The sequence below is a fragment of the Triturus cristatus genome, chromosome 10, assembly GCF_964204655.1.
Source record: "Triturus cristatus chromosome 10, aTriCri1.1, whole genome shotgun sequence".
Classification (NCBI taxonomy): Eukaryota; Metazoa; Chordata; class Amphibia; order Caudata; family Salamandridae; genus Triturus; species Triturus cristatus.
In genome coordinates this window covers 1,162,126,742-1,162,139,805 of record NC_140593.1, presented here as the reverse complement: position 1 = coordinate 1,162,139,805, position 13,064 = coordinate 1,162,126,742, and the positions used below count along the sequence as shown (strand labels likewise).

The 13,064-nt window shown below is 43.6% G+C and overlaps 1 pseudogene across 1 annotated transcript in view; it reads right to left on the bottom strand.

Annotated features, from left to right (window-relative positions):
• Window positions 1–1,974: 1,974 nt before the first annotated feature.
• Window positions 1,975–13,064, bottom strand: part of LOC146796834 (metalloproteinase inhibitor 1-like) — a 38,696-nt pseudogene continuing 27,606 nt past the window's right edge. The window contains exons 3-5 of the transcript XR_014969958.1: window positions 7,381–7,495; window positions 3,874–3,995; window positions 1,975–2,586 (exon numbers count right to left, since the gene is read on the bottom strand). The product of XR_014969958.1 is annotated as a metalloproteinase inhibitor 1-like (transcript). The remainder of the gene's footprint in view (window positions 2,587–3,873; window positions 3,996–7,380; window positions 7,496–13,064) is intronic.

Below are 13,064 nucleotides of genomic sequence, written 5' to 3'. Positions count from 1 at the left end.
GCTGTCAGAGGACCACCTGCCTGCTGCTGTGGCCTGCTGTGTACTCCACAAGACTGCTTTGCTGCACCAGGAAGGACTGTTTTGCTGCCTGGAGTCTGTCTTGAGCCCCCGGTGGCATGGCCCGCTCTTTGATTCCTGTTTCACCACTTGAACCCAAGACTGCCAGAGCGACTCCAAGGGCTAGTTGGCTGGCCTCCTAATCAGAGCCTTGGTGAAAGAAAAGGCCATAACCATCTAAGCCAGCACTTGGACCCAGCCTGAGTGTCTCCAAGTGGTGCCCAATCCTGGGTCAGACAGCCAAAAACCAAAACTTGGGACTTAAAATATTTAGGCTAAAAACTGCTTTGAAAATCCAAGAGGAAGTCAAAACCATCCTGTTTATCTATCCACCCAAGATACATAGCCCGTCTGCCTGACTTTGCCGCAGGTCCCACGTAATTCTTCTCCTTGCAGCAAGTCCTGTTAAGTGGACCTTCACTAAAAGGTGATCCGGCCTGATGGAACTTTCATCAGCTACAGCATCCAGTCTTATCCCGCTGGAGATTTTGACTTCCAAAAAAGTGACTAAGTCCAATCGATGAAATCTTCATTGTGATATCGCTCAACAGCACCCCGACAATGACACTCTCTTCTCAGACAATACCTGCAACCTTGCCCTCCTGAACTTTACCTTCTCAGACCATTTTTCATCAAATTTCTTCCAAGTCTAAATGTAAGCACCGACTTGGCCAAAGCCACTTCTTGTATCCAACAGAAGCTCCATCGCGGTACACCCTATTTTTCGACTTTGACCCGCTCTCATTCAACAAGATGTCTCCAATTGGTGCTTTGATCTTTTAGGTTCTAGTTTTTTACCTTAAACTTTAAAAACTCATAAGTGTGGTTCTGCCAAATAGAGTTTTGTCATTTTGTTTAAATTATTGTTTTTAATTCACTCAGTTTTTCTAAATGGATGTGGGATTTTTCTTGTGTAATGCTCTACACATTGCCTCCCAGTTAAGCCTCATTGCTTTTTTGCCAAGCTACCAAAGGGTTAGGCACAGGTCAATTTAGAGACCTTTGTGGTTCACCTTGACAATGATTGTGCCTGACGCTTAATCAGGGTTAACACCTAACTTAACCACTGCCCCAATTTCTCACATGGATGTATTGGTTTGTTTTGTTATGTAGATTTGTAGAGAGCGCTGTTGGCCAGGAGAGTATCCTGCCTCTGGTTTAAAATGAACTGAACTGTCTCTTAAATTAATTTAGGTATTATGAAACCTTCCTTTGCTTTAATGGGGTACTGTGTATGGCCGCACAAGCCTAAATATTGGCATATGCTGTTACAATGGAGTGCTTGAGGCTGAGCAGGGAATGAGCACCTTCATATTTCTTGCTCTTTCAATTGCTGTAGAGTTATTATATTATCACACATGAACTCATTGTAAAAGGGCAATTCAGTTTGGCAAAAAATAACCAAGACAATGGACTATGCAAAAGACTCAGAGTCAGATGCATGAATGGGTTTCACCTGCTCTGTGCCTATAGGAGAAAGCCTTAGTGCATGTGGCTGTTAGGTTCTTAATAGAGATATGGCAGGCTGTTTGCCATCTGACAGGGGGGCAAATGTTATAGCCTCTCCCACCCTGACAGATTTAGAGGTTAGCCATCAAGTTTCATCCAGACTTCTATTAAAACAAAAATATGTAAATTAATAAAAACCTGTAATGACCGTTATATCCTGGACGTTTTTTCCCAGGGTGTGAAGTCAAATTTCCATTTTTCTGTTTGAGACCACTAGGCTTTTCTTGACAGTCCGGAACAGAACAAGAATACCTTAGAACACCTGCTCAAAATAGGCAGCATGTTTATATGGGCCCCCGTGTAAGTTTTCCGCTAGCAGAGCCAGTAAGGGCTCCACTGATGGAAACATGACGGTCCACCTGACTCTAAGTAGAGTGGGCGGACCGTCGGTTTGGCACACAGGGTAGTCCACTACCTTTGTGTCGGTCTATCCTGTTTGCCAAACTCTAAATGAGGCTCATCAGTCCTATGTTGATTAATTATAACGAGTGACTCTTGTGTTGGTTCCAAAAGACTGTTTTATTTTACTGGAGCATTTATGGAGTGTCGACCAGGCCCCAAAGTGCTTTATGGAACAAGATACATAGATAAAAAGTGAGACTGTGGTAACATGCAATGTGAACTGTGGACAGTAAATGTGTGCAGGTCCTTCAAGGATCAGAAAAGTAGCAAACAATCTGCAAAGTACAAAGGTATATTACTTAGGGCTTCCTGAAGAGTATTTTGTCCAATTTCTAGTGACTACTTTGCTCAGATGTAAGAGCTCTGCTTTTTTTCCTGACTATTAGTCATCTACAAGAGGGATGGTGTAAAAGGGCTTCAACCATCTATGGGTTGTTGAACATCGAGATGGCTTCTTTGGTCAGCTTCCTATTCAATATCCTTCCATACGCATTCAGCACTGGTCTTCGGGACGCAGACCTGGTTCTTTATCTGGTTCTCAGCATCGCCGCCTTCATACCGTTCAAGTATGCATGTCTTTGGTGCTGGTGTGCAGGGTTGCGAATTGCATATCACGATCTGTTGAAGATATAAAAAACAAAAGCCTGGTCACCAAACAAGCACAAAAGTAGCCACCAGCAGTGTTCAGATTTTAAAATGTACTTTATAGCAGATTGAAGAAAAAACTTCAAGCATAGTTAATACCAAAGTTGGCTTTAATTAGAATATTAAAAAATAAATCTTTTGTCTCATTAGAACATGTAACAAAATGTGTCTTCACTCTACAAAATGAGGTGATCAAAAGAGCAGGAGCTGATATTTAGTACAAGTGCCCACAAATAAAGGTATCAAGACATGACTGTTGAGATAATTTACCTAATAATCCACCTGAAAAAAAGAGCTAATTAAGTTCAAAAACTAAGACAAGTGCAATGGAGTTCTGGCTCTGAAATAATGTGATTCATTTTCAGAGTGCCAGGAGATCATGTACAGCTATGAACAATTGTTGAAAAGCTCTAGCCCATTTTTGCATGTATTCTCACTTGGAGATGAGCATTAATTCCATTCTTTCCTGTGTCTTCCTGGGCAGTTACCCACTAGATTTTCATTGTGATACCTACTGGTGGAAAGCACTGTGAGGCAGTGTTTATATATCCAATGGATGCAAAAGTTGTCATTTTTTACTCCCAGGTGTAAATGTGCTGCAAACAACAGGTACCTCCCATCACGAATATTATTTCCTCTATGGAGTTTTTTGCAGCCGTAATTTACTCCCAAGTGTAAATATTGGACAAAGAGGCACACAGTTGTGATTATGACACAGAGTTCTGTGGTGATTAAGATATTGCAGGAATATTATTCATACAGACATCAAAGCTTTGCTTTCCTCTACTAAAGCTGCATGAGGTATTACTGTGAGATTGTCCAAGTATTACAGTATCCTCTGGAAACCATATAGATACTTGACTCCTCTTGTATATACTCTTAGGGATATTCTGTAAAGTGCAGACAAATTCAGCTGACTAAAATGGATCCAGAGCCAGATTCCAGCAATGATTAAAATATTAAAAGATCCTATAGGAAAATTGTTTTGGTCAAGGGAAGAGAACCACCCTATTGATATTCGAAAAATTGTGGTAAAGAGATATGCATTTTATTCAGAACATTCTCTCGAGTGTCCCAGATCTTGTCCTCCTAGTCCATTCTCTTTCCCTGATTAGCTCTCAATCCAGGTGTTCTGTTCCCCCTCCATATTCCTTTTGCTATTCACTTTTTGTCCCCTGGTCCCTTCTCGGGTAAGACTCCATTATGCTATGCTACTTATTTTGTAGCCTGGTTAGGACCCATGACCCAGAGCACACTTACGTTACAGTTACATCCTTTGAGGTAGGCTCCATTTACACCTTGGATTTGCTTGGAAGACAGCGCACTCCAGCGCATACTGTCACTGCAGCTACTCACTGTGAGGAGGCCATTGCTGTTCTAAGCTGGTCAGAGAGAGCGGAAAAAAAACAAAAAACTACCATTAGCATTTGTTACAGTAAACCCTCTTACTAACAGTGTGTCCCCACTTGAAATCACAGTTTCTTCAATGCATTTAATTGCAGGTGGAATTCAATGTATTAAGACTACTTCAATTGAAATACCATAAAACATTGCTTCCACTGGTTAGCACAGGGCTTCTCCACTCATTGCGAACACATGACGTTTCCTACACGTGAGCAGTTGGACATCTGGATCCATGGTGCAGCTACTAACATCCTGCAGGGACGTGCACGCAGTTGCTGGCCAACATTAGCTGTGAAGAGCAATCTGGTATATTTGCCACGTTAGTAATTCATTCGCGCTCTTGTGAGGACCAATACAACCAGGGGAAAGGATTTGAATGAAATCCGGCTGTGGGCTCTACTGCTTAAGGTGAGAGGGTAAACTCCACTCCACAAGCATACAGACACTGAGCACACCAACAACAGTACCGAGCAGTCTTTTTTAAAAGGGAAGAGGTGTGGCACAGTGGCCAGGGCAGCTGACTCTGGAATCTGGGGGTTCACAGTTCGATCCCCGGCACTGGCGGCAGATCAGCCCAGCACCATGTGACTCTGGGCAATAGCTTGCTTAATCTTCCACACGGCCCACAGTGCCTTGACACCCTTGGGTAATTGTTTGCGCTTTACAAATACTGGACTTATACAAAAACAACTCATATGACAGCAGAACAATATAACTACTTCAGTTCAGTCTCCCTGTTTTTTTACCTGTAACCTCAGAAATGCTACTTGGGCGCCAACTCTAGCAATGAGGATTACATAGCTATGCGTCCAGCTGATGTCTTATATTACATCTAGTCATGTACCAGCGACACCCAATCCCCCGCCCTCCCTACCTATGATTATCAGCAGAAATAGGAACAAGTCCATGGTTATTCTGCAGATCTGATGATTTCTCCAACTAACTCCTGAACTCAGGTGAAGTTCATACCATGAGACAGACTTTTGGAAAGACATCGTAATGAATTTGCATCTCTTGTTGGCACTTTCTGCCAGCTGGCCTTTAACATTACTGGCAACACAATGCCTAACATGAGAGGGAGTAAACCCCTGGGGATTGTCACCTATGTGAGTGAACTGATTCTGTGGCCCCTTCCTAATCCAGTGAATGGGTTTTCAGAAGACTCAGATAAGACAGCCTGTGCAGGTGGCCTGAGCCAACTCATGGCTCAGAGGTGGAGATCTCATCTGTATTTCAGTGGGGTGCAGAGCTGAGGAAGAAACTCTCAATGATGGATTATGGGTGCATGCAACTCTGAAATTATTGATGCCATGATGTGGGAACTCAGAAAATGAAGTGCCATTCTCTGCCAAAAAACTGGAACTGGCATGTCTGGGAATGAATTTGGGATTAGCTAGGTCTCACTAGCAAAGACTGACTGCTTCATCACTTAATACCCAGTCCTGCGCTCCCTGAAAAGAGATAACTGGCTTCAGGACTGGTGGCACCAGTCTTCTGCTGTTGTGCGTGGCTCTACTAAATGGGGTTTAGGGATTGCAAGATACGTTTGAATGTCAATAGGGAACTTTCCTCCAGGAGCCGGTATGTATAGATCGTCCTGAGGAAGAGCATGCTACCTTCAGAGGAAGAATTCCAGTGGCTCCGTTAGAAATGGGATTTTGGACTTTTGGGAAAATGAAAGCCGAGTTGGGGGAACTCTTAAAACTGTAAGCGGTTACCAGTCCTGGACATGGAGGGCTCTTCTTCGAGAAGGCAGTGCTGCAGAACTTGGGATAAAACTATAGACGTGTTACTCCTGGAAGACTGGGTCAACCTACCAAACCTCCTGGGAAAAAATGCCCATTCGACAGCTTCAATTTGAATTTTTCCTTCTCTGATCTTTTCTGGTGGGAAACATGTGCTTCTGGGCTGCCTGGCAAATAGCCGCTTTTGCAGAGTGTTTTCACATGACAACTTGCCATGCTTAAAAAATATGACCAAGTTGAATGGTAAAACCTTCCAATGGGACCTCCCGCCAGCTCCTCCCTGACCCTGTTCACTAGCGGGTCAGTCGCAGTGGGTGTCTAGCGGGTCAGTCGCAGTGGGTGTCATGTTTTCAAAATATCCTTCATTTCCAATTTGATAACGTTGAGGGACTTTTTTCTATGTGTTCCTTTGTAGTACTTTTTTGCAATTTTTTATATATGACATCCAATTCTCTATATTTTGTGACTTTTTTCTAATTTGTTGTTGGTGTTTTTATCTAATGAGGTTTAGGTCTCTTAAGTTCTCTATTAAAGGTATCAGCATTAGGCCAATTTCCGTATTTGATTTGATTTGATTTGTACATGTACCAGTTTTAGGAATGCATTTTCTCTGGAAAAGGCATTTTCTTCCAAGCTTCCAAGGATGATTCTGGTGTTTCTCAGAGGAACCAGTTTGCAATTGTGGGTCAACATGTTTGGTCCTTGTAGAATCCTAGTCACACCACAAGTCAAGAGTTCATACTCTAGGCTCTAGCTGAGCACTGTATTGTTCCTTTGTGGCCCAGAAGGACAGGGTTAGAGCAGTCTACAGTATAAGTAAGGACTAGAAATGCAACAGCACCTTTCCCTTTGCAATAGAAGAGTTTTCTTACACACTTGAGGAGGAGGAACACATTGAAAGCCTCTGTAAATGATGCTGTTACATGAATATTGTGCCAAACATAGCCTTTGTTGGGAATATTGGGATTTGTGAATTTCGGAACAAGACTGAAATTTAAATGCAGAGATTTCAGCTTCTGCTTTTTTGCAAGCATTAGAGCACTTGCCATTTAATGCAGGCGGGGACTGAAAGTGGGCTATTTCATGTGTTCAATTCTGTGATTTTTCTCACACTAATCTTCTGAAGTTCTGACATATAGCTGTAAATAAGACGTTTACAATGCTAATATCTTAATAAAGCTGTGGATGGTGGCTAGATCCATTATTTAGCTGCAGCGACAAAGCAGTTATCTTTCCTCCCTTGTAACATAAAGCGGGAATTATCTAAATTAATGATGCACATGAGACAACTCTTGGACCACATGCCCTCTAGACTAGAGAACTGTATTGCAGCAAGACCCCTTGTGTCTCCAAATCATACACTGGTTGTCATTCAGTCCACTAATAACACTTTAGCAAGCTCTGTGTTACACATATGTTATTAGTGGTGCTGGCAAACCTTTATGCATGTTGGGTGAACGTGAGAGGTGTGTGGTCAGGGATGCACAGGGGTGTACCTGATGGGTGCAGAGGTTTCAGAGTGGCTTCTGGGGAACAACCCAATAGAACAGTTGCAGTAAGTAAAATGTACCCTGTTAAAAACGCTACATTCTTCAGCGCCCCACCAGAGATGTCTGACCTGTAATCAAGTAGTCAACGTTGAACCCCTCAGGATTGTGATAGTATTTGCAGGTGCTCCTGCTCATCGAATCCATAAACGTCTCTTTCTTCCATGCCTGATCGCCTCTCAGTACCTAGCATGAGAATTGAATAATAAGGTTGGGGTTATCTGCACATTAACTGAATACATTAACACATTGTTTGCAGACAATAAAGTCATAAATGTCTTTTGCCCAGTTTTAATGACCTTTATTCGATTATTGTGATATATGCGTTGTTCCAGTGGTTTGAGGGCAAAAGTAGTAGAACAGACAGCAACACTGACTCCTTCCTCTGGACACACCTCAACATGTCTCAATATAATTTCATAAACCCTTGCCCTGGCTATAGAGACTTAGTAGTCAACCACTCACCATCTCCAAACGTCTCCCTCAATACTCACACCTCCAAAGTGCCCCCTCCATGAGTCTCCTGTCTACCTGACATAAGTCTCCTGTCTACCTGACATAAGTCTCCTGTCTACCTGACATAAGTCTCCTGTCTACCTGACATAAGTCTCCTGTCTACCTGATTCAATTCTTGTTGCATCCAAAGCCTGATGTTCACTTCTTTCAATTGTTCATGTCATTCTCCACCAGAAGTAGGATTTATGTGGTTTTATCAATCAATCAATCTTTATCTTTATTTGGTTTCTTGCTCAAAAACCATAAATGCACACACATTAAATACAAATAAGAACTTGCTGGGATAAAACACGTGCCAATTAAAATAGTAACCAAGATCGTGTATAGAGGCCAAGATACAATGAACACCAGTCTCACACAGGCAAAGCCAGGAAAGTAAAAATAACTGAATAAACATATATTTGCAATGCAATAGGTCTCACATTTATGTGAGTTTAAGCTATGGGCATTGTAAATGACAATGCCTTTTATTTACATTTTAAAAACCAAAACATAAATACAAATCATTGTCATTTACCATGCCAACAGCTCAAACTCACATAAATACGAGTCCTGTTGCATTGCAAAAGCTTGTTATAAGTGGTTAGGTTGTTCTTGCCGATGACAGAACAATGCCAAAGTAGTTACGCATTCCATTGGTTAGTACTTGCGCTCTTTTCCCGGTAAACATAGGATGTAGCAAGTGCACTTCTGGTTGCCTTAACAGCCTATTATTGCATTTTCAGGCTGCTTGGGTTCGCGTTCCGATTTCGGTCTTAATGTGTACTGTTGTAATGCAGGGTAGTTTAGCAAAAAAACTGAATAATTATATGGCCGTCTTTCACTAACTTTAGATCCACCTAGTATAATTTCAATTACAGAATGTTTGCTGCCTCGGATCACGAGAATTAAATGGATACTCTTTTCAAGGAGGTGCACTTCAAACTCCACTCACCAAACATGGCAGCAAAGGTTTACTTTTGTGGCAAGTAGAAAATAAAGTTGTGAATCACTTCTCATCAGCATCACACAAGCTGAGTTGCACAGTATGTTAATACCGACGTAGCCAAAAAGAAAGGGGCAGATTTATGTTCCCTGGCGCATCCCTTCAAATCAGCATGGATGCGCCAGGGAAGATGCGTGACGCAAGTTTGCCCTTGTGCCACCGCAGATGCGCTGCATTTACAATGCGGTGCATCCTGGCACAAGGACAAGCAGATGCATGACGCATGTGCCAGCGTAAGGTTGGCGCAGTGCTGAAGTTGTGTCGCAGGCACGACGCAACTCCAGCACTGTTCCAACCTGCCCTATCTGTAACGTGGTGCGTCAAGCCTTACGCCTGCTTCAAGCAGGCGCAGGGTTTTGACGCATCAGCGTTGGAAAAGTGACTCAGTCAAATCTTATAGATTTCACTGAGTCACTTTTCAGGGGTGTTCCTGCGACGGAACGCCCCCCCTGCGTTGAAACGTCCACATGAAACCTGACGCAGGTTTCATGTGGTGCAGGGCTTTACACCGTGACGCATCTCCATAGATGCGTCACAATGTAAATAGGGCGCAACATGGCGCAGGGTTTACGCCGCCACTGCGTCACAAAAGTGATGCAACGGCGGCGTAAAAGGGGCGCAAGTCCGATATAAATCTGCCCCTAAGTATTCCCTTTTTGCAGCAGAGAGCCATTGGCAACACTGTACTGAAAACTCTTCTACAGACCTGGTTGGTGCCCAGCAGACATTCCTGCATGAACATGCACGATAAGAGGGATGAATAGGGCAATCACTTCCCTAAACATACCAACTCCTGACCCTCTTCAAATCAGCTAATGCAGACAAAGAACACAATTGCCTGAACACAGCAGTGATTTCCGATTAACACATTTCACAGACACAACAGACCCTGGCTCCAAAGGCCAGCCTTTTGTTCAGTGAAGCTCCGTGCACCACCTCCAACCCCCAACGGCCCTATGGTGGGATCCATCTTGGCATAAAGGATGTTGGGGCATATCATCAAGAGCATTATCGCCGCTTTGCGGCACTTTTTGCCGCTAAAGCGGCAATATTCCTATTGCCCTATAAACAAGGCGGCGCTAACATGCATTAGCGCATGTTAGCTGCCGAATTCCCAATGCCTGGCATCTCAGCGATAAACATCGCTAATGAGATGCAAAGTAGGCGTGGCTGGGAAAACAACATGGGAAATTATCGCTAAGGCAGCTTCGCGATATCAGCAAAGAGCATTAGCGATAATAATCATCACGTTAACTATGCCTTAACGCAGGAATTTAACGTCTGTTAAATTCCTGACTAATCTGTGTAAAGAGGTTGAGCAGTTCCTAATTAGCTAAGACTAAGGGGGAAGAGGAGGAAGGGAAAGGGGAAGACAGGTCTTTCTTCGTAATGCCCTCACACACCCCAAGGGATGTCATGCTTCATCATTTGGGCATTTGCCCCTCGTCAAGCCGGTGCTGCAATGCCTGACGGGCTCCCGGAACCGGGGCTCTTTGTCGGGGATCTTTTGAAGAAGCCGTAGGGTGCGTGCGGGTGTGAGGGCTGGGTAGTGCACAAGGCGTCAGGTGAATAAAATAGGTATAGAGCAGTCCTACTTAGGTCAAGTGTTTATTATTGAGGTAGCTCTAGCCTAGTTTAAAACTGTGTAGAAGCCTTTGTTTTGGAGTGATGTTCCTAAAGGGCTAATGTAGTGAAAGTGGTCAACATGTTTCGTGCCCAGACTGCCCCCAAGGGGTCAATGGCACTTCGTCAGGACCGATGAGATAATTGTGTATTGAGTGCACTACCGTCTAGCTCAATGAAGTCAAATGTGCTAGCGGCGGTAGGGAGTATACTAAGGGACTGGTACTGGGGTATACTATAGACCTGTGGGAGAAGGGAGAGATAAAAAACAAGGGACAAACAACCAAGAGTTAAACCAACGAAAAGACGCATGAATAATGTGCTGAGCTTATTAAGTGCAGATCGTGTGAACACACGTGTTGTGTTTAGTGCCTTCACTGGGGGTGAACTAACCCTCAATTTTGGAGCATGAACAATCAACGGAACAAAAACAAAGTTATTGCAGGCTAATTGCGTTGATGGTAATACATATTGCAATGTAAACAATAGTTGTTACATGTACGTAGTGAATAAGTAAACGTGAGGGTGCCTTAAGAGTTGTGTAACACCAACAACCCGTAAACAAAGTGCTAATAGTCGTGCTAGATCTCATGACTCAGGAGTCGAGTCGTGGTGAACTCCAGTGACGCTTTAACGGATGAGAGCAAGTAGATCTATTCGAAAAATTACATGCGGGAAACACCGTTACTAGGAGTGGCGCGGCCAGGGTAACACGCTGCTATAAAGGCTCCGTCCGAGCGGTAGCTACGGAAAGGGTTCCGAAATTATGACTAAGTTGGAATACTGCAAGATGCGTGCGTCAGGTGAAAAGGGAGAAGGCATGCGAAGGTAGTGTGTACAACCGGCACCCTAATTGAATCAATAAAGGTAGCGGGAAACGCCCGGTGTCACCGGGGGTAGGTGCAGGACATACATGCGCGATTAAAACACTAGTGACAGATACGAAAGTAGTACAAAGGCGGGGAGATTCACCCCTCGTAACCCAGTTCAAGCTGACGGGGATGGACCAGAGCACTTTAGTTACTCCGATCGCTGGGGAAACAAAGACAGAACGCCCACGATATAAACAAGGATAATTCTAGTGAATGGCACCAAGGGCTTACCGTGGAGGCAGGAGTAGCAGGTGTATACTCACAGGTGTAGGCAGGCAACTAGCGATCGTCCTACCCTCGCTCTGGGCCCCGTGAGGAGTACTTACGGCGGGCCACTATAAATAGCGATGTCTGTAACGTAGGTAGGCGTGGCGGCCATATTGGGTGAGGATGTATTGAAACTTTATTGACTAATGACGTCAAGGTATTGAAAATAGTAACCTAGACAATTGACATCCATATAGGGGTAAGTAGGCGTGGACTGATCATGTAACAGATCTACCTGTATCGTCTTCAGTTAAAAAACGCAGGTAGAGGACTCTAAGTGGGAAGTTAGGACAACAGGTCGGAGGTCAAAGTTATACTAGGACAGTATAGGCAGGGCGAGTTAACGGTGCAGTTCAGCCCAAGGTATGTCATCGTTCAACCCCCTTGTGTGTCCCCCCAATTTGAACACCCAACATTGTTCCTTCCTAACTAAGGCTTCTCTGGTGATGGTAGGGAAGGCTTCTAGAATTGTCCACTCTAAATCGTTTGGGGTGTGATTGTGTTCCATGTAGTGTGAGCAAATTTTGGTGTTGTTTTTTTTGAAACGTACATTACTCCTATGTTCAGTTATTCTTGTTTTTACTGTACGTGTGGTCATCCCTATGTGTTGGAGGTGGCATGGACACGTAATGAGATAGATGCAATTACGTGTATTACAGTTTGTGTGTTTTTTTTGGGTCCAGGTCCAATTAGGGGTGAGTTGAACAGTTTTTGTTGCTCGAGTTAGCGGACAGGCTACACATTGGCCGCAGGGATGATGTCCGGTAACTGGGGGTAGATTCCATAGGGTGGTGGGAGCTGTTGGGGCTTATTTTTATGGTCTGGTGTTGATGAGTAGGTCCTTGATATTGGCTGTGCGTCTGAAAGCAAACCTTGGCTTGTCAAGGGTTAGGTCGCCATATTCAAGTATTCTCCAATGTTTGTTGATGACCCTTTTTAACATGTTGGACTCAGAGGTGAAGGTGGTCACACATGTTATGAGGTCTGTTTCTGGTTTGGTCTGTGATTCAAGGAGACTACATCTGTTTGTGTTACGTGCTCGTTTTTGTGCATTAGTGATAATGCGGACAGGATATTGTCTCTGAGCCAAGTTGACACTAAGCTCGGATGCTTGTCTTTTGTAGTCTTCTATGTTACTTCAGTTTCTACGAATGCGTAAGAATTGGCCGTATGGAAGGTTCTCCCTAAGGGCCTTTGGATGGAAACTATGATACTGCAAGGGACAATGGCTGTCGGTTGGTTTTTTGTAGGTTATGGTTTCCAATTTTCCCATTTTTTTGATGATTGTCAGGTCGGGAAATGGCAGTTCCTGTTCTGAACAATTTGCAGTGAATTTTTAGTAGGGGTTAAAGTTATTGATCCATGATAGGAAGTTTAGGATCATATCTTTATTGCCCTTCCAGAAGATTAAAATGTTGTCGATATAACGTCTCCAAATGAGAATGTTAATCGAGAAAGGGTTGGTATTCGTGAGCACATACCTCGCCTCAAA